A 20740-nucleotide genomic window follows, 5' to 3' on the forward strand; every position below is an offset into this window, starting at 1 on the left:
GAAAGAAAATTCAGGTGAGAACTGCCTAGGCTTTTCATGATCTCAGGAAGCAGCAAAATCTCCTAATACCCATCCGGCTATATACTACTTGATTAGAGAGACACAGACATCACATTAACTGATTTTTTAAAGAGAACACATTTCCACCCAGCCAGTTTCTGATTATTTACCACCCAGTTTCTGATTATTAATATCCACCCAATAAATATTCAGAGAACGGATTTGTCATCATAACAGCTAATATTTACGAACAAGGAGTAGTCGAAAGGGAGGTGGGCGGGGGGTGGGGGTGACTGGGTGACAGGCACTGAGGGGGGCACTTGATGGGATGAGCAATGGGTGTTATTCTATATGTTGGCAAATTGAACACCAATAAAAAATAAATTTAAAAAATAAGCTTCTGCACAGCAAAATAATCAGTCAACAAAACTAATAGACAACCTACAGAATGGGAGAAGATATTTCCAACTGACCTATCAAATAAAGGGCTAGCATCCAAGATCTATAGAGAACGTATTAAACTCAGCAGCAAAGAAACAATCCAATCATGAAATGGGCAAAAGACATGAACAGAAACTTCACGAAAGATGAGTTACACGTGGTCAACAAGCACATGAGAAAACACTCCACATAACTTGCCATTGCGAAATACAAATCAAAACCACAATGAGATACCACCTCACACCAGTGAGAATGGGGAAAATTAACAAGACAGGAAACAACAAATGTTGGAGAGGATGTGGAGAAAAGGAAGGAAACCCTCTTGCACTCTTAGTGGGAATGTGAACTGCTACATCCACTGTGGAAAACTGTGTGGAAGTTCCTCAAAGAGTTAAAAATAGAACTGCTCTATGACCCAGCAATTGCGGTACTGGGGATTTACCCCAAAGATACAGATGCGGTGAAAATCTGAGACACCTGCACCCCAATGTTTATGGCAGCAATGTCCACAATAGCCAAACTGTGGAAGGAGCCTGATGTGCTTCAAAAAATGAAATCAAAAGGAGGTGTGATGTGTATATATATATGTGTGTGTGTGTGTGTGTGTGTGTGTGTATACATATCAGCCATTAGAAACGACGAATACCCACCATTTGCTTCAACGTGGATGGAACTGGAGGATATTATCCTGAGTCAAGTTAGATAAGGACAAACATTATATGGTTTCATTCCTAGGGGAATATAAGAAATTGTGAAAGGGAATAAAGGGGAAAGGAGAGAAAATGATGGGAAATATCAGAGAGTCTGACAGAACATGAGAGACTCCTAACTCTGGGAAAAGAACAAGGTGTCATGAAAGGGGAGGTGGGCGGGGGGATGGGGTGATTGCAGGACGGGCAGTGAGGGGGGCACTTGATGGGATGAGCACTGGGTTTTAAGCTATATGATGGCAAATCAAACTGTAATAAAAAGTATACAAAAAAACAGCTAATATTTACTTACCACCTAATTATGCATTATCTCTAATCTTTTAACAACTTGAAGATAAAGACTGTTTCCAGTTTCCTAAGTCCAAGAGTAGCCACACATAACCTTAAGTGGTAGACCTGGATTAAAACCAAATTTGCTCCATGAGTCTACAGTACACAAAATGTCCAAATGCATAGTCCACCCTGCCACCCTCCTCCTACAGATACCAATATCCTTATCCTGAGCCAAATAAAACATGACCCTAAGGATTGCTGACCTAGATTTTATTGGACACTTGATAACAAAATGTAATAATAAAGCAACCAAAAAGTAGCCTTTATTCACCCAAGACAAATCTGGAAATTATCTGCAGAATTACCTTGATACAATCTCCTTAAAAAAATCTATAAACAGGTGTATGTTATAATCTATAAACAAGTGTATAATCTATAAACAAGTGTATGTCCTTGCTCTCCTTGCTCTGCAGTGTATTCAAAGAAAATCTCTTGCAGGGATACCACGAAGGAAGAATCTGAAACCTCCAACACTGACTTTGGAGGTAAGAATGATGTCTGAGAAAGCATCCCCTACATATGCTCTACCTAAACCCCGGGAAGCTGCAGATCCAAGGTTACCCTTTTGGTCATTACTCCTGATTACTTAAAAGAGATAAGTGGCATCAGAAGAATCAGGCAACAGGGGATCCCTGGGTGGCGCAGCGGTTTAGCGCCTGCCTTTGGCCCAGGGCGCGATCCTGGAGACCCGGGATCGAATCCCACGTCGGGCTCCCGGTGCATGGAGCCTGCTTCTCCCTCTGCCTGTGTCTCTGCCTCTCTCTCTCTCTCTCTCTCTCTCTGTGACTACCATAAATAAAAATTAAAAAAAAAAATTTAAAAAAAAAAAAAAAAAAAAAAGAAGAATCAGGCAACAAAACAGGACTCCCCAAAGTTGTAGATCAGTTTTGCCAGTAGAGAGGAAAGGGCAGCACGCCAAAGAAGCCCCTTTTTCGTATTCCAAACAACAAAAAACCAGCAGCAATGACTATGTGAAAATTATGTAAATATAGGAGGAGAGGAAGAAATTCCTCATCTACACATTTTCAACTGGTGCTCTGGAATAATTTTCATCTACTCTCTAAGACTGATCTGTCTCCTATCCTCTTCCTTACTTGTGGCTGGCTTTGGTGCAAAAGATCAATTGTAACAATGGTTATTCCCTATGTCATCACACCCAATTTCAGAGATGCAAATGTTTTTTCAGCCTTTCCTGCCTCTAACAAAAAATGAAGACATCAGTCTTTAAACTAATACTCTTTATTCAAATTAATATCAAGAATGTAACCACAGAAAAGCCTGCCACTTTCTAATAGGTGAACTTCACCCAGAAGGGCTAGAGACAACATTTAGTGAGTTCAGGAAAAACTTGTATTTGCCAGAAAAATTAATATATTTAAAAAGTACCTAAAAATAATTTACTTAAAAATTAAATCCAGGGATCCCTGGGTGGCGCAGCGGTTTGGCGCCTGCCTTTGGCCCAGGGCGCGATCCTGGAGACCCGGGATCGAATCCCACGTCGGGCTCCCGGTGTATGGAGCCTGCTTCTCCCTCTGCCTATGTCTCTGCCTCTCTTTCTCTGTGTGTGTGTGACTATCATAAATAAATTTAAAAAAAAATTAAATCCAGAGTTCTCAACCCTGGCTGTGCAAAATCACCTGAGACTTATTTTAAAAACTAAAAATGTCTGGCCATACAACTATCTGACTTAGTAAATATGAAGTGGGAACTTTTTTTCCCCAAGCTATACAGGTGATATAGCTACACAGCCAGACTTGAGAACCACTTTGTTAGATATTATTATTCTTTGTCTATTTGTGACTCATTAAGGAATGTTCTTTAAAAGAATGGGGTATAAATAAAGCAAGAATAGCCATGTGCTGCTAACTGTTGAAGCTGGGTAATAGGTACACCAGGGTTCACTATACTATTCTCTAACTTTTGTATATGTTTGAAAATCTCATAAATTATTTTAAATTAAGACTTTTTTCCTGCCAGATCCCTCCATTCCATCCTCCACATTACTACCAGAACAATCTCCCTCAAACTTAAAATCTACCTATATCATCAAGTGCAAACTCCTTAAACCTAACCCAGCATCCAAGACCTCTAGGAACTGGTACCTGCTTACCTCTCTTAACAGGGCCACAACACTACATAATATTCCTCTTGGCTCCCCACATACTTTAACCATGTGAGGCTTTTTATAGTTTCTCTAACATTCAAGACTTTGAATACCTTAACTCAGATTGCACTTTTTGCTAAAACGGCTGCTCTCTGCATATCCCCTAAAGCTCAGCTTAAATGTCACATATGAGGCCTTTTGAGATATCCTCTCTCAGAATAAAAGTGGTCACTCTCTCCTTTGTGCCCCCACTGTGCCCTGATATACCCTCAATCAACACACCTCTTTATTTACACATCAATCTCACCACTAGGGTGAAGAGTTCTGCATGAGTGGGACTGTGTCTATCTTTGCATTCCTGTCACCACACAGGAACTGTCACTTACTAGATTAATGAATGAATGTCTATCCAGTAAATGTTTAAGGAAGCTAAAAATCCAAGTCAGACTCTTGGTGAAATTTCCACCTGAGAAAACCAATTTATAATATTCATTTGCTCTGCATCTTTCCATTCAACATGTACGTATGAACACACAATATAGAGGGCATTGCAATGGGTACTATGACATGGCCAGGTGTTCAGAAATGTAAATCAGAGAAAAAGGAAAACTGGAAGCAATGATAGTATAAAAGCAATGAAAAATCAGTACACAAAACAATTAAATTACAACTTCCTAGTGGCCAAAGCTGGACACACAATTACAAGAGATCAACAATACATAGAATAAATCCATATATAACACCAACCATAATCCTCTTGTTTTTTTTAAAAAAACTTAGATTTTTAGAGATTCAAGTTGCATAAAACAGGGTACAGCTTTAGCAAAAGTGAAACAATTAGCCCAGTTTCACTTTTTGAACATAATGCTTTAGTCTAGAATAATATACACTAGGAAATATAAGAACAAACACAGCAATTCGGACATCCTCTTAAAACATATAAAGAAATCCTTAGATTTCTTCTTGTCCTATACTGAGGGATGTCCACAAAAATTCTGAACTCTATGAAAAAGTTTTGCATATGTTGGAATTTTTCTGAGAAGACAGTGAATAGCCTTCACTGGCTTCTTAAAGTTATCCATGACCTGAAATAGGAGGAACCATCACCCCACTGAAAGATCTCCAAGACACTGTCAGCTTAGTGATTACAATGTTTTCACTTTCACTTATGAAACACAGGCATATGGTATTTCCCCTAAAGCCACATGATAGGCTACTGTCACATACAATAAAACAGTACAGGAAACCAAAGAAACAATTCCAATCCTTTTGCATTATTCAGCACCAAATTGTCTAATATGCCTGGGTTTAAAAACAAATATGCAGCATCTCAAGATTAAACCTCCTCTGTGTAAGAGGGAATTCTGTATTCCTGGATAAAATCCTCTAGTCATGTATCCTGAAGAAAGGTAGAAAGGGCACAAACCTAAAAAAAGACTAGATTAAGTATATTTCTAAACAAAAGCTATGTTTTAATGCTTTAAAATATTCTGACAAAAGATATATCTGTATGGAAAGAGGATGAGAAACCTCAGTAATGTATTTACTTGCTAACTTACATTGTGGATTATTTAAATTTAAAGACAGATTAAGGAATAACAACTGGAAAAAAAGTCAAAATGAAGTAGAGGACAACAGCATAGTGAAAAGGCCTGGGAGTTGGACAGAAATGGGCTTAAATTCCATTTATTAGCTGTATGATCTTAGACAAGTTACTATACCTCTCGGTGTCAGTAACCTCTATATTTAAAATTAACAACACAGTCCATTTCAAGGGATTGTATCTGGCAAAGAGAAAGCTATATTATTATTTGTTCTATTTCTTTAAGCTCCAGATTAGTCTAAGGGAAACAATCTTTTGCTGGTTATTACAAACACACACACACACACACACACACACAGCAAAAAAGAGCTAGTTTTTTCAAACTGTCTACATGTTATCTGCATATGAAAGAATATAAAATATAGACTGTTACCTTTAAGTACTAAATGAACCAAAAAGTTAAACTCAACTTTGATGATGAGACTGGGCAGCTCTGGGTCTCATTCTCAAGTTAGTTATAGTTCTCCAAAGGTTAAATAGTCTAACTACTGTCTGGGCCATGCAACTTAAGAATCAGAGATGTTAAGTGTATCTCAACTATTTTGAGCTGGTTCAAATGAACTTGGAATGAAGAGAGACTAAGATTTTTCTGTATGATTTAAGAGAACAATAATTGGAGCAATTACCAATGGCAGCAAACTCAATACAAAGTAACTCAAACTTCAGATTATGAAGCTAAAATCAATTCATTGACAAGAAAACTTTAAAACAATACTTTTAGAAAAAAAATTATGTCCCAACACATAGACAAAACTGGCTGTTTGAGTAAATTTAACAGCACCACACACAGCCTGGCACATACTCATTTCCGATGTTCTTTAAATAAACCGAACAATGTGAACAATCTGCTGCTTTAAAACATTTATATCTGTAACATGAAAGATGTTTGCTGAGAATGGAAGAATAGTATGCAAAGGTAATCTAGTTCCCTGCTACCAACTGACTTTGTGACATTAGGACAATCTGAGCCTCAGACATATAAAATGAAAATGAAATAACTAAAATCTTGGAAGCACCTGGGTGGCTCAGTGGTTCAACGTCTGCCTTTGGCTCCAGGTCATGATCCCAGGGTCCTGGGATGGAGTCCCGCTTTGGGCTCCCTGCAGGGAATCTGCTACTCCCGGGTCTATGTCTCTGCCTCTCTGAGTCTCCCATAAATAAATAAATTAAATCTTTATAAAAAATAACTAAAATCTCTTAAAACCTGTAATACTTCATCTTCAGTTCAAGACAAATGCTAAGTATTAAACATGAACGATTTGAATCATTCTCAAAACTTAAAGACCAAAAAGTAACCAAGCTGTTTTTCTACTTCGCACAAATTCCAATTTTTTTTGTTTTAACAAACTACATTTTTCCAAATAATTCAGTTTTAAGCTGAACATATATACATAAAAATCAAATACTCTTTCCCAAGATAAAACAGGAACTGCTGGTTAACCATAACTGCTGGTTAACAAAAATAAAAGCACACACCTACTTTACACCATTACTTAAACATAAAAAGCTAAACTGTAAAATTATTCAGAAGATAATGCAGATAAATACTCTTGTAATCTTGGCAAAGAAAAGATCTTCCAAAAAGAAATCACAACCTAGAAACCGTAAAGGAAGAAAAAAAGGGCAGATTTGACTATGCAAAAATTCCAAACCATAAACACAGAAAATATTTACAAGAGGATACAAAAACAGTTGGTATTTCTAATATACAAACAACTCCCAAAACTCAGTAAGACAAATAATCAGATAGAAAACCAAGTAAAAGACCACAAACCTGCAATTTGCAGAGGATACATTTGCTCATCCTAATAATTATAAAAATTCTAATCAAACCAAGGAGATGTTATTTTTTAAAAAGGATTTAAAATAAATAAAATAAATAAAAAAGATTTTGTTTATTTATTCATGAGACACACAGAGAGGGGCAGAGACACAGGCAGAGGGAGAAGCAGGCTCCATGCAGGGAGCCCGATGTGGGGCTCGATCCCCAACTCCGGGATCACACCCCGAGCAGAAGGCAGATGCTCAATCGCTGAGCCATCCAGGCACCCAGAGATGTTATGTCTCATTCAAAAGACAGGTTAAAATTAAAAAGATCAACAATTATCTTGTTTTGGCAGATACAGGTGGAGAGAAAAGGGTACTGACAGACACTGCTGGTGGGAACAGCAATTCAATATAGCCTTTCAGGAAGTCATTTTGGCACTACCTATTAAAAATTTAAATGGGGGATCCCTGGGTGGCGCAGCGGTTTGGCGCCTGCCTTTGGCCCAGGGCGCGATCCTGGAGACCCGGGATCGAATCCCACGTCGGGCTCCCGGTGCATGGAGCCTGCTTCTCCTTCTGCCTGTGTCTCTGTCTGTCTCTCTCTCTGTGTGTGTGACTATCATAAATAAATAAAAATTAAAAAAAAAAGAAATTATTTAAAAATTTAAATGGTACCACTTATGACCCAGAATGAATTCTACTTTGGCTCGACAATAGGGAATGATTAAATTATAGTAGGTCCATCCTTTGAAATGCTATGCAATCATTCAAAAGGATAGAGTTGAGCTATATGTTTTAACATATAAAATATACAGGGGCACCTGGGTGTCTCAGTGGTTGAGCATCTACCTTCAGCCCAGGTCGTGATCCCAGGATCCTGGGATTGAGTCCCACATCTGGCTCCCCGCAAGACGACGGCTTCTCCCTCTGCCTCTCTGTGTGTCTCTTATGAATAAATAAATAAAATCTTAAAAAAAATAAAGATATACACAGCACACAAATGGATAAGCACGGTATGTGAATGCTAAAAGGTATAAAAGAATATATACCAATTGTCAACAGATTTTTGAAGTGTGGTATGAATAAAACAAGACTATTATTTGGGGGGGGGACACTAATCTTTACCTAAAATGTTTGTTTGAATCTTTGTGTTTTAACAGCAAACACTTCTATAATTTAAAACAATTGAAGGGCAGCCCCGGTGTCACAGCGGTTTAGTACTGCCTGCAGCCTGGGGTGTAATCCTGGAGACCCAGGATCGAGTCCCATGTCAGGCTTCCTGCATGGAGCCTGCTTCTCCCTCTGCCTGTGTCTCTGCCTCTCTCTTTCTGTGTCTCTATGAATAAACAAACAAAATCTTTAAAAAAATAAAAAATAAATAAAACAATTGAAAAGGAATAAATATAAATAGATAGGCTTAGGGGGAAAAAAGACTAACTTGAAAGTTTTACAAAGAGGAAATTCAGACTTACCTACAGGCTTATGGCATCCATGAACATGCATATGCATGAAAACACATAGAAATGTCTCCTGAAAGAGCTCAAAATTGACCCCGTGTTGAAAAATAACACCTACAGTCAAAAGGGCTTTCAAAGAAACTGAGTTTTTGGACTTTTTCTCATTTACCTCTCTACTCCCCATTTTTTGGGGGTAACTTTCTTATAGGATGGGGTCACTTATTCTATACTTCTATGGATGACATCTCCTGGCACATTTAGAAACAGATTAAGTTCAGTTTTAAGAAAAGATATAGCACAGTGAAAAAATACTGGACTAGATTAACCTGGGTTCAATGCCCAACTCCACCACTAACCAGCAACATTTGTTATCTTGGACAAATCACTTCCCCTAATCTGGGCCTATAAAATAAAGAGTTTGATATGGATAATATCAAATATAGGCTCTTATTCAGCTCTTACATTGGACACAGAAAAAAACAACCATTTTAAATCCACTGGTAATTTGCTTTGCTAGAGGTAGAGATTTGAATTAACTATGCAAGCAGCCTGCCTTTACTTTTAAAAAGCAAAAATAAAAAATGCTCTATGTAAAAGGTTGTCTTCAAGTGATATCTGCATCCCTCCAGACTATACTTCCTCTTAAGGATGGCCTTGCCAAGACAGTTAAGAAAATTTGAGGAGCAGGGAAATGGAGCCCCAGATTAGGTCAAAAGATTATAAGGCACTCTAGGGTGGAGGAGTCAAGCTAGCTCCTACAAATTATGGCAGTAGGTATAGATGTAAGGAGAGAGTCACCTATAGAAATGATACTGGATTCTATCTTGATTTATGCTCTTCTCTAATACTAATGTATCAAGGCTTAGCCTGAGGTGCTGTCATACTCTAAGTCAACAAGCATTATATACTAAACACAGTGAATAATGCAGGATAGTCTTTCTAAAGAGCAATTTAGTAAGTACCAAAAGCCCTTTATTTTTTTTTTTTTTTTAAATTTTTATTTATTTATGATAGAGAGAGAGAGAGAGAGGCAGAGACATAGGCAGAGGGAGAAGCAGGCTCCATGCACCGGGAGCCCGACGTGGGATTCGATCCCGGGTCTCCAGGATCGCGCCCTGGTCCAAAGGCAGGCGCCAAACCGCTGTGCCACCCAGGGATCCCCCAAAAGCCCTTTATATTTTTGCATTCCAGTTCTAGAAATTTCTTAAGTAAACATAATGTCACAAAGACTTCTCATTCAGATGTTCTTAAGCTTCTTTCCTTTATTCAACACCTGTTCACCAAATGGTCTACTGTGTGCTAAGAAGCATTGTTTAAAGATCATGGAAAACGAGGACTTTAAGGTTTGAACAATAGGACTTAGTTGATCAATTATTATATATTCTATACAATAGAACATAATGTAGCCATTAAAAGCACTGTCATATTACATTATGACAAGGAACAGAGATTAATATACTAAGTGGGAACAGCAAAAACTACACCATTCTCTTACACCATACACAAAGATAAACTCAAAATGGAGGAAAGATCTAAATGTGAGACAAGATTCCATCAAAATCCTAGAGGAGAACACAGGCAACACCTTTTTTGAACTTGGCCATAGCAACTCCTTGCAAGATACATCTATGAAGGCAAGAGAAACAAAAGCAAAAATGAACTATCGGGACTTAATCAAGATAAAAAGCTTCTGCACAGCAAAAGAAACAGTCAACAAAACTAAAAGACAACCTGCAGAATGGGAGAAGATATCTGCAAATGACCTATCAGAAAAAGGGCTAGTGGGATCCCTGGGTGGCGCAGCGGTTTGGCGCCTGCCTTTGGCCCAGGGCGCGATCCTGGAGACCCAATCGGGCTCCCGGTGCATGGAGCCTGCTTCTCCCTCTGCCTGTGTCTCTGCCTCTCTCTCTCTCTCTGTGTGACTATCATAAATAAATAAAAATAAAAATAAAAAAAAGAAAAAGGGCTAGTATCCAAGACCTATAAAGAACGTATTAAACTCAACAGCAAAGAAACAAACAATCCAATCATGAAATGGGCAAAAGACATGAACAGAAATCTCACAGAGGAAGACACAGACATGGCCAACAAGCACATGAGAAAATGCTCCGCATCACTTGCCATCAGGGAAATACAAATCCAAACCACAATGAGATACCACCTCACACCAGTGAGAATGGGGAAAATTAACAAGACAGGAAACAACAAATGTTGGAGAGGATGTGGAGAAAGGGGAACCCTCTTGCACTGCTGGTGGGAATGTGAACTGGTGCAGCCACTCTGGAAAACTGTGTGGAGGTTCCTCAAAGAGTTAAAAATAGACCTGCCCTACGACCCAGCAATTGCACTGCTGGGGATTTACCCCAAAGATACAGATGCAGTGAAACGCCAGGACACCTGCACCCCGATGTTTCTAGCAGCAATGTCCACAATAGCCAAACTGTGGAAGGAGCCTTGGTGTCCATCGAAAGATGAATGGATAAAGAAGATGTGGTCTATGTATACAATGGAATATTACTCAGCCATTAGAAACGACAGATACCCACCATTGCTTCGACGTGGAGGGAATTGGAGGGTATTATGCTGAGTGAAGTAAGTCAACTGGAGAAGGACAAACATTATATGGTCTCATTCATTTGGGGAATATAACAGTGAAAGGGAATACAGGGGAAAGGAGAGAAAATGAGTGAAAATATCAGTTAGGGTGACAGAAGACAAGAGACACCTAACTCTGGGAAATGAACAAGGGGTAGTGGAAAGGGAGGTGGGCGGGGGATGGGGTGACTGGGTGATGGGCCCTGAGGGGGGCACTTGACAGGATGAGCACTGGGTGTTATGGTATATGTTGGCAAACTGAACTCCAATAAAAAAAAACCATTTCTATATTGATTTGGACAAACAGCTTTAAAAAAGACAATTAAGGAAATGTGAATATGGACTGGATATTAGATAATATTAAGAAAAAGAACAAATTTCCTAGGTGTGATAAAAGGTATTGTATATATTGTAGGTCCTTATTAAGACATGCCTGCTAAAACATTTAAGGATGAACTGTCGCTCTCACTTCATATGCTACAGAAAAATTAAAGACACATGTACATACATATAAATTAAATATGGCAAATTTTAACTATTGTTAGATATAGCTGGTGATATACAGATGCTCAATATGCTATTCTTTCAGCATTTTTATGTTTGAAAATTTTCACAATAAAAAGTTGGAGGCAAAGTTATGAATTACATTTTTAAAGAGTAAAGTTTTGGGGGAAAAGTGTGCTTTTGCTACACAAGCATAAAGAAAACCCTTGCAAGAATATATTGTGTACCAGCATACTAATAGTATTTATCTGAATGGCAGATTTCTGTGCTTACGTGTATATTTTCAACAATAAACCATATATACCACTATAATCATGAGGACATGAGGACCATTACTTAAAAATAAAGTCAGGAAAGCATTTTCAACCAAAAACTACAATAAAATGAACAAAGACTAAATAATGCAAGCAATATTACACAACTAATAAATTGTGTGAACATCACATAGTTTTAAAATTTCTACTTACAAGAATAATTTATACCATTCGCACAGTATAACAATTTAAACAATTCATGGTAAAGATCACAGTGGGGAGGAGATTATTGAGTTAAAGTACTTAAGTATTACCCTTCATGTCACACCTCCCCAATAAAAGATGAGGCAAAAATAAATGTTAAAGATGATCAGTTCAAGGGTAGGGGTAGGGAAAGGGTTTTTGTTACATTATTCTCTGTATTCTTCAGTGTATTTTAAGTTTCTCAGAAAAAGAAATGCAATTACAGAAAGAGCTGAAGTTCCTTACCTTAACCACTCCTTCCAAATAATCAGTTTAGCTCTTAAAAATATATAAATAGCACCATAGAGTACATACTATCTTGCAGCTTGCCAAAATAATCTCCACATAAATAGCTATAACTTATACCACTTGTGGGCAGTATCTAAGACCATACTCTTCTTCTTGTATTTTTGCCATGACTTGATATTACTTAATTATTTTTTGCCAATCTAATGGTTAAAAAAAATCTCATTTTAATTTGCATTTCTGGTATTTAGTTTGAGTATCTTTTCTTGTTACCAGACAGTTTTAGTTCCTATTCTGGGAAAAGCCTGTCCCTAATTTTCTACGGCTCTTATTTTTAAAACGTTACTCTTATCATTAAGATGGGAGCATACCAACCAAAATGTTAATGATGACTGAATATTTTTGTGGGAGTAGGAATCTTTTTCCAAAATAAGAACACATTTTCTAGTTTTTCCTAAATTAATTCAGTAACAGAAACTAGAAAATTATAAAAGTGGGTAAAAAAAATCCTTTTAGATATAAGTAGTACTTTCAGGATATCCTATTATAGGAGCATATAACACCCTAGTGGAGCTTATGAAATCCAGCTTAAAGCTGGAAAGTACTACTTATATCTAAAAGGATTTTTTTTACCCACTTTTATAATTTTCTAGTTTCTGTTAAGAAAGTCTGTTTCTAGTTTCTAGTTTCAAGTCTTGTTAAGAAATTAAATACTGGTTGAGGCTATTCATTCATTTGGGATACATTTAACTAACTTCATTTTTGTAAAGCATTTTTCTAGTTCATCGTGTCCCTTGTTTAACCCTAACAAAATTCTATGTGACATTCTCTGATGCCCTCCTATAAACTTCTATAGCACATTTTGTTCACTGTCATTGTACTGATCCCTCTGTGATTTACAAGTCTCCCTCTCCTAGTAGACCACTCTCTAGTTGCTTATCATTGAATTTCCATCATCTGACATTATTATGTCCTCAAATATTTGTTCAGAGAATGAGATATCTCATCCTCATTAAAAGGATGAGGAAACTGGCTCAGTGAAGTAATTTGCCCCAAGTAATATAGCTATTAAGTATTTAATTTACATAAGTTACAATGGCCTTATCTTTGTAGTATACTGTATAATTTAAACATTTTAAATCACACATCATCTCACTTTAATGCTCACAGCAACTTATGAAGTAGGCTTTTTGATTACCAATCGATAGGTGAGAATGAAACCTGAGGCACAGTCAAACCCTAAATTTTATGAAGCACAGCTGTCTCTTTACATACTTTATAGATCAATAATTAGGTATAGGAGCCTCTACCTTTATATAACAAACATCTTGGGAATGATGGGGGGGGGGGCAGAAGGAAGACAGTTAAAGCAATAGGATAGAGACTGGAAACCAGTTATAGGTCCATAAGCTGATACTGTAGTGTCAACCACATGTGCCACTTTGAAATCCAATCTTGGCCCAAAGGTTTTTCTTGCTACTGCCCTGTATTCATAGAAGACAACTGCAGGCTTTCTCACAGAGTATCAGTCTCAAAGACGAGGGATACAGAGCTAAGGAGAGCCTTGAAAAACAGGTTATATCACACATGGACAAAGCAGGGGGAAAATGACAACATAAAAGAAAAGGCTAATTAATAAGGAACTTTAAACATTATCTCAGTCCTTAAATGGACTGAGTTTCTTAAGTGAAGAGACCAACTCTCATTCATTTTGTCCCTAGCTCCTTGTACTTAAAAACACCAGTAAATGGTTACTGAACTAAAAAGAGGTTAAGATGTGAGGGGAAAAAATATAATTTTCAAAATAATGGCCTCAAATTTATTGAGCACTATGTGCCATGCACTATACTTCAGTAATAAAATGTTAAAAGTGATGGATAATATTTACCTCTTTTCTAATCTGCTATATACGGTGCTACTCAAGTATGTTAATAGTGGTGATACTGATGACCATGAGGAAGACTCATTATGGGTTAAGGTTACTAAGGTTACAGCAGAACCTTGAACAGAACAAAGCTGAACAGTAGGGGGCTATGTAGCTGTAGGGAGATCAAGGCAACCACAGAAATGGGTAAGACTCTTCAGAGGGTGTGAATGTGACTCCTACCTCTTGGCAAAGTAAGAAACTACTCTGGTGGAACACTCAGTTTTCACCGGCCAGAGTCAGCCCCCAAATGACCAAAGTACAAACCCCTTTCCTCCCCACCACTGGTGATCCAACACAGACCTGAAGGGTCCAGACAGGCTTTGCTAACTGGCCATCACTTGACCACTGCGACTGCCCATCCCTGAGCTGTTGGAGGGGTTAAGTGAAATAGTATGTTAAAGAAATGACCATCTGCTGACCACGTGGAATGTACTAACAACCTACATTTCCCCATTTAATCCCAATAATCCCACAATAAAGTTATTTTCTCCAGATGAGGCAAGTGATAAATTAATTTGCTCAAAGTGACAGAACTATTAAGTGCCCAGAAAAAAAATATTTTTTAGGGGATCCCTGGGTGGCGCAGTGGTTTGGCGCCTGCCTTTGACCCAGGGCGCGATCCTGGAGACCCGGGATCGAATCCCATGTCGGGCTCCCGGTGCATGGAGCCTGCTTCTCCCTCTGCCTGTGTCTCTGCCTCTCCCTCTCTCTATGTGACTATCATAAATTAAAAAAAAAATTTTTTTAAAATATTTTTTAATTCAGCAATTATCCTACCCTTCTCATACAAACTGTTATCACTGAGTAAACTTGTAAAATTATTCCACCTAATGTACGAAAACAAAATGACAGCGTTAGAACATTATCATTTTGACATTACCAATGAACTAATCGATCTAGGCTTTAGGCAGAAATGGCTGTTAATACAAAAAAAAAAAAAAAACCACAAGACATCATTACAACTTAATGAGTGTTGTGAATAAACACACCACCACCAATATTCTTGCCAAAGGAAATGAACCTGAATTTATAAAAGCCTCTGGATCCACTATCAATTTGCAGGAAACATAAAGGATGGAGGAACATGTTGAGAACAGTACTGAGTATGCAATAAGCAAAATTCAGTCTGTGGGAAACTCCACAGGTCAAATGGCCTGAGTTATTCAACAGATATAGTATAAGAAAAAGAAAGAAAGGGAAGCTACAGGTATTTAAAATACATCAAGTTTCAAAAAGTGGACAAAACAAATTATACTGTCCAAGGATGCACACTTGGATGATAAAACCAGAACAGAATCCAAGTGATCACTATAAAGTCAGAGGAGTTGATACCTTCTGGAGACAGAGGATGCTGTGACAGGGATGGCCAATGGAAGGACTTCTAGGATAACAGGTAAAGTTCATTTCTTGAGTTACAAAAGTGTTTGCCTTAAAATAATTTATTAAACTGTAGATTTGTTTTGGGGTGGTTTTCCCTACCTGTATTCTATTTGTTACAATAAAAAGGAAGCACTTTAATCACATTAAAGTTGCTTATGTATGATATGATTCTATTTGTATGAAATGCCCAGACTAGGCAAATCAGAACGTAATTAGTGGTTACCACAGGCTGGGGTGGTTGGGAGAAAGGGAGTCGCTACTAATGAGTTACTTGGGTGATGAAAATGTTTTAAAATTGATGTGTATGACTGTGAACACTAAAAACCACTGTATGCTTTAAGTGGATGAGTTGTATGCTATGGGACTATCTCAATAAAACTCTGTAAAGTCTAAGACACCCCAGTTAAACCAAGACACACTTTTAAAATAAAGACTGGGGTGGAGCCCAAGAATTTGCATTTCTGACAAGTTCCCAGAGGCTGTTGCTGCCGTTAATCTGGGGACCACATTTTAAGAACCACTGCAACAAAGGATTTCAAAACGGCTTCTAGCTCACAGCAGTACTAAACAGCACTGGAAAGTGAAGTGTTTTACTCAGGGACTGAGAAATCAGTCCAGAAAAAAAGCAGTTAACACTCTGCCAAGCATTGTTCTATTCCAACTGATTCCCTGACCATCAACATCAGCATCTCCTAGAAACTTGCTGGAAATGCAAATTCTCGGGTCCCTTCCAGATCTACAGGATCAGAACCTCTGGGTTGGAGCCCAGCTTCAGCAAGCCCTCTAGGTGATTTTGATGTTCCCTAAAGTTTCAGAGCTACTGTTCTAAGCACTTTATATGCATTAACTCAGTTAAACTTCTCCAAAACCCTATGACACAGGTAACACTATTAGCATTTTACAGATTAAGAACTGTGGCACAGAGGTTAAATAATTTGCACAAGATGATAACTGGTAAAAACTTGAACCTAAGGAGCCTGGCTCCAGAGTCCATGTTCTTAATCACTATGCTGAAAGATCTTCCCACTTGTAAGAACTCAATTGGCAGAATGCAATAATAAAGAATTAGTGGAAGAAAAAAATGCAAAGACAAGGAGAAATAGGTCTAATACACAGAGGCAAATAATAAAATAATTACAGCAAATAATGTTATCATTAAAAAAGCAATCTTCCAAAAGCATTCCAAAACATAAGCAGCTACCAAATACTATATCCCAGCATTTCCAAAACAATTATCTCAAGTATCTAATTATAAGGACTTAAAATCTGGGTTATACTAAAGATGGTACATGAATTCATGGCAGTACATTCACATTTACCAATCTTTAAAATCTAAATGATTATATTAAAAGGTCATTCCACAGAACATGAAAGACTCCTAACTCTGGGAAACGAACTGGGGGTGGTGGAAGGGGAGGTGGGTGGGGGGTGACTGGGTGGCAGGCATGGAGGTGGGCACTTGATGGGATGAGCACTGGGTGTTATTCTGTATGTTGACAAATTGAACACCAATAAAAAATAAATTTATTTAAAAAAATAAAAGGTCATTCCATAATATTTGAATCTCCCTACTCCTAGTCCCTTTAAGTCACTATACAATCAGAATCTAGGGCTTGAAAAAGAACTTTCACATTCCTCTAGTCCAATTAGTAATTCAGACTGAAATATGGATCTCCATTTAATATTCATACGAAGCTAAAAGAAATTCCAACTTTTTGAAAAATCACATTCTGAGATCAATCCATGTCTGTAATTTTTTAAAGCCAAATGATTAAGAACTTTTTAAGGGCACTAGGGACGCCTGGGTGGCTCAGTCGTTTAAGTGTCTGCCTTCAGCTCAGGTCATGATTCCAGGGTCCTGGGACTGAGTCCTGCACCAGGCTCCTCGCTCAGTGGGAAGCCTGCTTCTCCCTCTGCCTGCCACTCTCCTTGCTTGTGTGCTCTCTGACAAATAACATTTTAAAAACCTAAAAAAAGAAACGCTTTTTAAGGGCACTAAAATGTGAAAATGCTCAGTATGAACGGCCCAAACAAAACCTACAGTTGTTTTACTCAGAGAGAGCCACTCTTTCACACTATCTGAAAGCATTTCAATAACCAGAAGACCAAGCTGGTTAACAAGTACATCAAGTTTTAGCAACTTAACCCCTATGACACATCAAATGAGAGGGCTTCCAAAGAATCTTCTGAGCTGAATTATCCCTGACATTAACATATAAACATCTGATACCCAGTCATTGAGGAAACAAGTCAGAGAACAATACAGCAAAACATCCAGAGCCCAAGTATTTGCGACTATCAACCTTATACATAGTGCAATCATTGTAAAGGAGCCTAATATGGTTACAGATACACATCAAATTTTAACATAACGTAACGGTAGGAAAGGTAACTCAGGATATGAAGGGCAAACATTTTCAAAGCAATCAAGTCTGGCATTTCAATAATACTTTGAACCCATGGTTGAAAACATGCAACAAAAGAGAAAAAAATCAACAGCATTGCCATTATAAACCTGTAGCTGTTAAAAACTCCGGAAACAATTCAAATATTGAAATGCCTACTGTATAAAACTGTTCCAAAAATCCAGTTATCCCAGATTCAAAACTCTGGATTAGAAGGTTTAAGGGACTTTGTTCAAACTTCCTAATAACTACAGAAAACTGAAGACAGGAGTAAATATCTAACCACTATTTCTAATATGCCCAAAATATTTTGTTGAATGGACTTCACTGGAATTCCCAAGAAATCACTTCTTTAAATAATCACCTTTTTAAAAAAAATATTTTATGTATTTATTCATGAGAGAGAGAGAGAAGGCAGACATAGGCAGAGTTGGAGAAGCAGGTTCCTCGCAGGGAGCCTGATGTGGGACTTGATCCCCGATCTCTGGGATCATACCCTGAATTGAAGGCAGTTGCTCAACCACTGAGCCACCCAGGCATCCCTAAATAGTCACTTTTCAACTAGTGATCTGATTTCTCCATTAATGAACAAAGAACTGAAAAGCCTGAACTCATGAACCATAGCACTGGTGATTCAAAATCATATTTCATCTAGATACTTCAAAAACGTTCATTCATGAACTCTACCCTCTCTGCCCCTCAACTCAGAATAACCCTCATTTTAAAGGTAGGCACAAGTGATCTTGCTCTGCTCACATTTGTGCTTAAGTCAAAGGCTGGCTGGAGCCTATCTAGATGTCCAAAATCCATTCCCAGGTTTTGACTATGGAAGGGACATACAATAGATCCCAAGATAACCAATTCTGCACAAGGACAGAAATGAAATATTTAAAGGATTTTATGCTGTGGATCATCATTTCCAAAAGAAATAAAATGAAAAATAACAAAAGGAAAACTATGGTTGCATATTAATAGCTGAAAATTAGAATGTAAGTGGAAGCTCTCAAAAATTGTTTAGTATTAAAAAAAATAAAATAAAAAAATTGTTTAGTATTGCCATTTCAAAAACTGTATTATAGCCAGAAGAACTCATCACTAAGTCTTAATAGCTTAGAAGTTATGGGTCAGAGCAGCTGATACCAACATCAAAAGAATAAAAAGCAACATTGTAAGATAGTATAAAAATAACTAAACCACCTAAGGAAATTGAAACCATAAAAAATCCCAAAGGCACACTCAGGTCATTATCTAGGAAACATTAGCTTCTTCCATAAGGAGGCCTACTTTTCATGTGGAGCAGTAAGCAGAGCCAAGACATGAAACTGAGGTCAGGTATCAATTAAATCAGACTCTGCCACAGAAAAGGGAATCCATGACTAGTTATTTTGGGATAGTGCCTAGGCCAGCAGTATCAACTCCAACTGGGATACAGGAGATTACTGCCTTTGTTCCATTATAATGGAGGGGGGGGGGGTCCTCCAGGGTCTTTAACTTAGTAAGAATGGGTTAGATACCACTGCTGGGGTACAGTCACCAAATACGAGGGAAGTTACACAACAATTTCTTCAACAAATAAATCAAGAAAAAAACAAAAGGGAGGGAACCTGCAGATTAAAATAGATTTAAAAAATATATATCAATCCACCTTTGTGATAAATGGATTTTCTTTGGACTTTAACTCAAAGTAAAATGTGAATATTAGCTTCATATTTGGAATCTTCAAAAATCATTATTAATTTTTTGAGTTGTGATAGTGGTTTTGAAGTTATGTTTAAAAAGCCCTTTTCTTTCAGACATAGAAGTATTTGGCAAGTAAAAATATGACAGTAGGGATTTATTTCAAAATAACGGGTGGGGGGCAGCCCGGGTGGCTCAGTGGTTTAGCGTCGCCTTCAGCCTAGGGCATGATCCTAGAGACCCAGGATCAAGTCCCACGTCGGGTTCCCTGCATGGGGCCTGCTTCTCCCTCTGCCTGTGTCTCTGTCTCTCTGTGTCTCTCATGAATAAATATTAAAAAAAAAAAAACAACCAGCAAACATTAAAAAATAAAAAAAAATGGGTGGGCACAGTAGGTAGAAGTACAGATGAAGCAGAATGGCTACAAGTTGGTAACTGTTAAACATGGTGATGGATACACAGGGAGATCACTATACTATCTGATTTGTGTATGTCTGACATTTTTCATAACTGAAAAAGGATTAGACATAATATCTTGCAATTTTATTTTTTGAATGGTGCTTAGGGTGATTTAAAAATCATGTACAGACAGAATTCATTTAAACAATAATACAAGAAGCAGCCAGTGCCACATCAGATCCAAACAATGGAAGAAATCAAAGTAGCTCATTTACAGAATGGAAATACATATACCACCCCCAACTCCATTCCAGGAAGTAAAATACAAATACTACCCAAAGATCTACAAAAACTAACCTAAAATCACAGCCAATCATGCTCATCCTGGTGGGAAATCCCAACACTTCTCCAACAGTTTCCTGAACCTTCCTGACCAAGTTGGTCAGCTAGTTCCTCCGGAGTGCTAACCCACTCAGGTCAGACTATTGGAGGACCTACAAAAAAAAAAAAAAAGGGTAGGGGGAGAGAGAGATACATTTATTAGAGTATGGGGGAGTTAATCATTATATCAATGTTCAAACATGATCACAGTTGTTATTTCTTAAGCAATAGCTCTTACATATCAATTTGCATTTTTAAGGACTTGCTTTAAACAGCAACAAGAATTCAGAACCAAGAGCCAAACCAATTATTCT

The 20740-nt window shown here is 37.8% G+C and overlaps 1 protein-coding gene across 8 annotated transcripts in view; it reads right to left on the reverse strand.

Annotated features, from left to right (window-relative positions):
* HUWE1 (HECT, UBA and WWE domain containing E3 ubiquitin protein ligase 1) overlaps nt 1-20740 on the reverse strand; it is a 175124-nt gene that overhangs the window by 148399 nt on the left and 5985 nt on the right. For all 8 annotated transcript variants that reach the window (XM_038587503.1, XM_038587504.1, XM_038587508.1 and 5 more), the window contains one exon: nt 20403-20539. The gene's annotated coding sequence lies outside the window, so the exon portion shown is untranslated. The remainder of the gene's footprint in view (nt 1-20402; nt 20540-20740) is intronic.

Source organism: Canis lupus, chromosome X (assembly GCF_011100685.1).
Source record: "Canis lupus familiaris isolate Mischka breed German Shepherd chromosome X, alternate assembly UU_Cfam_GSD_1.0, whole genome shotgun sequence".
NCBI lineage: Eukaryota > Metazoa > Chordata > Mammalia > Carnivora > Canidae > Canis > Canis lupus.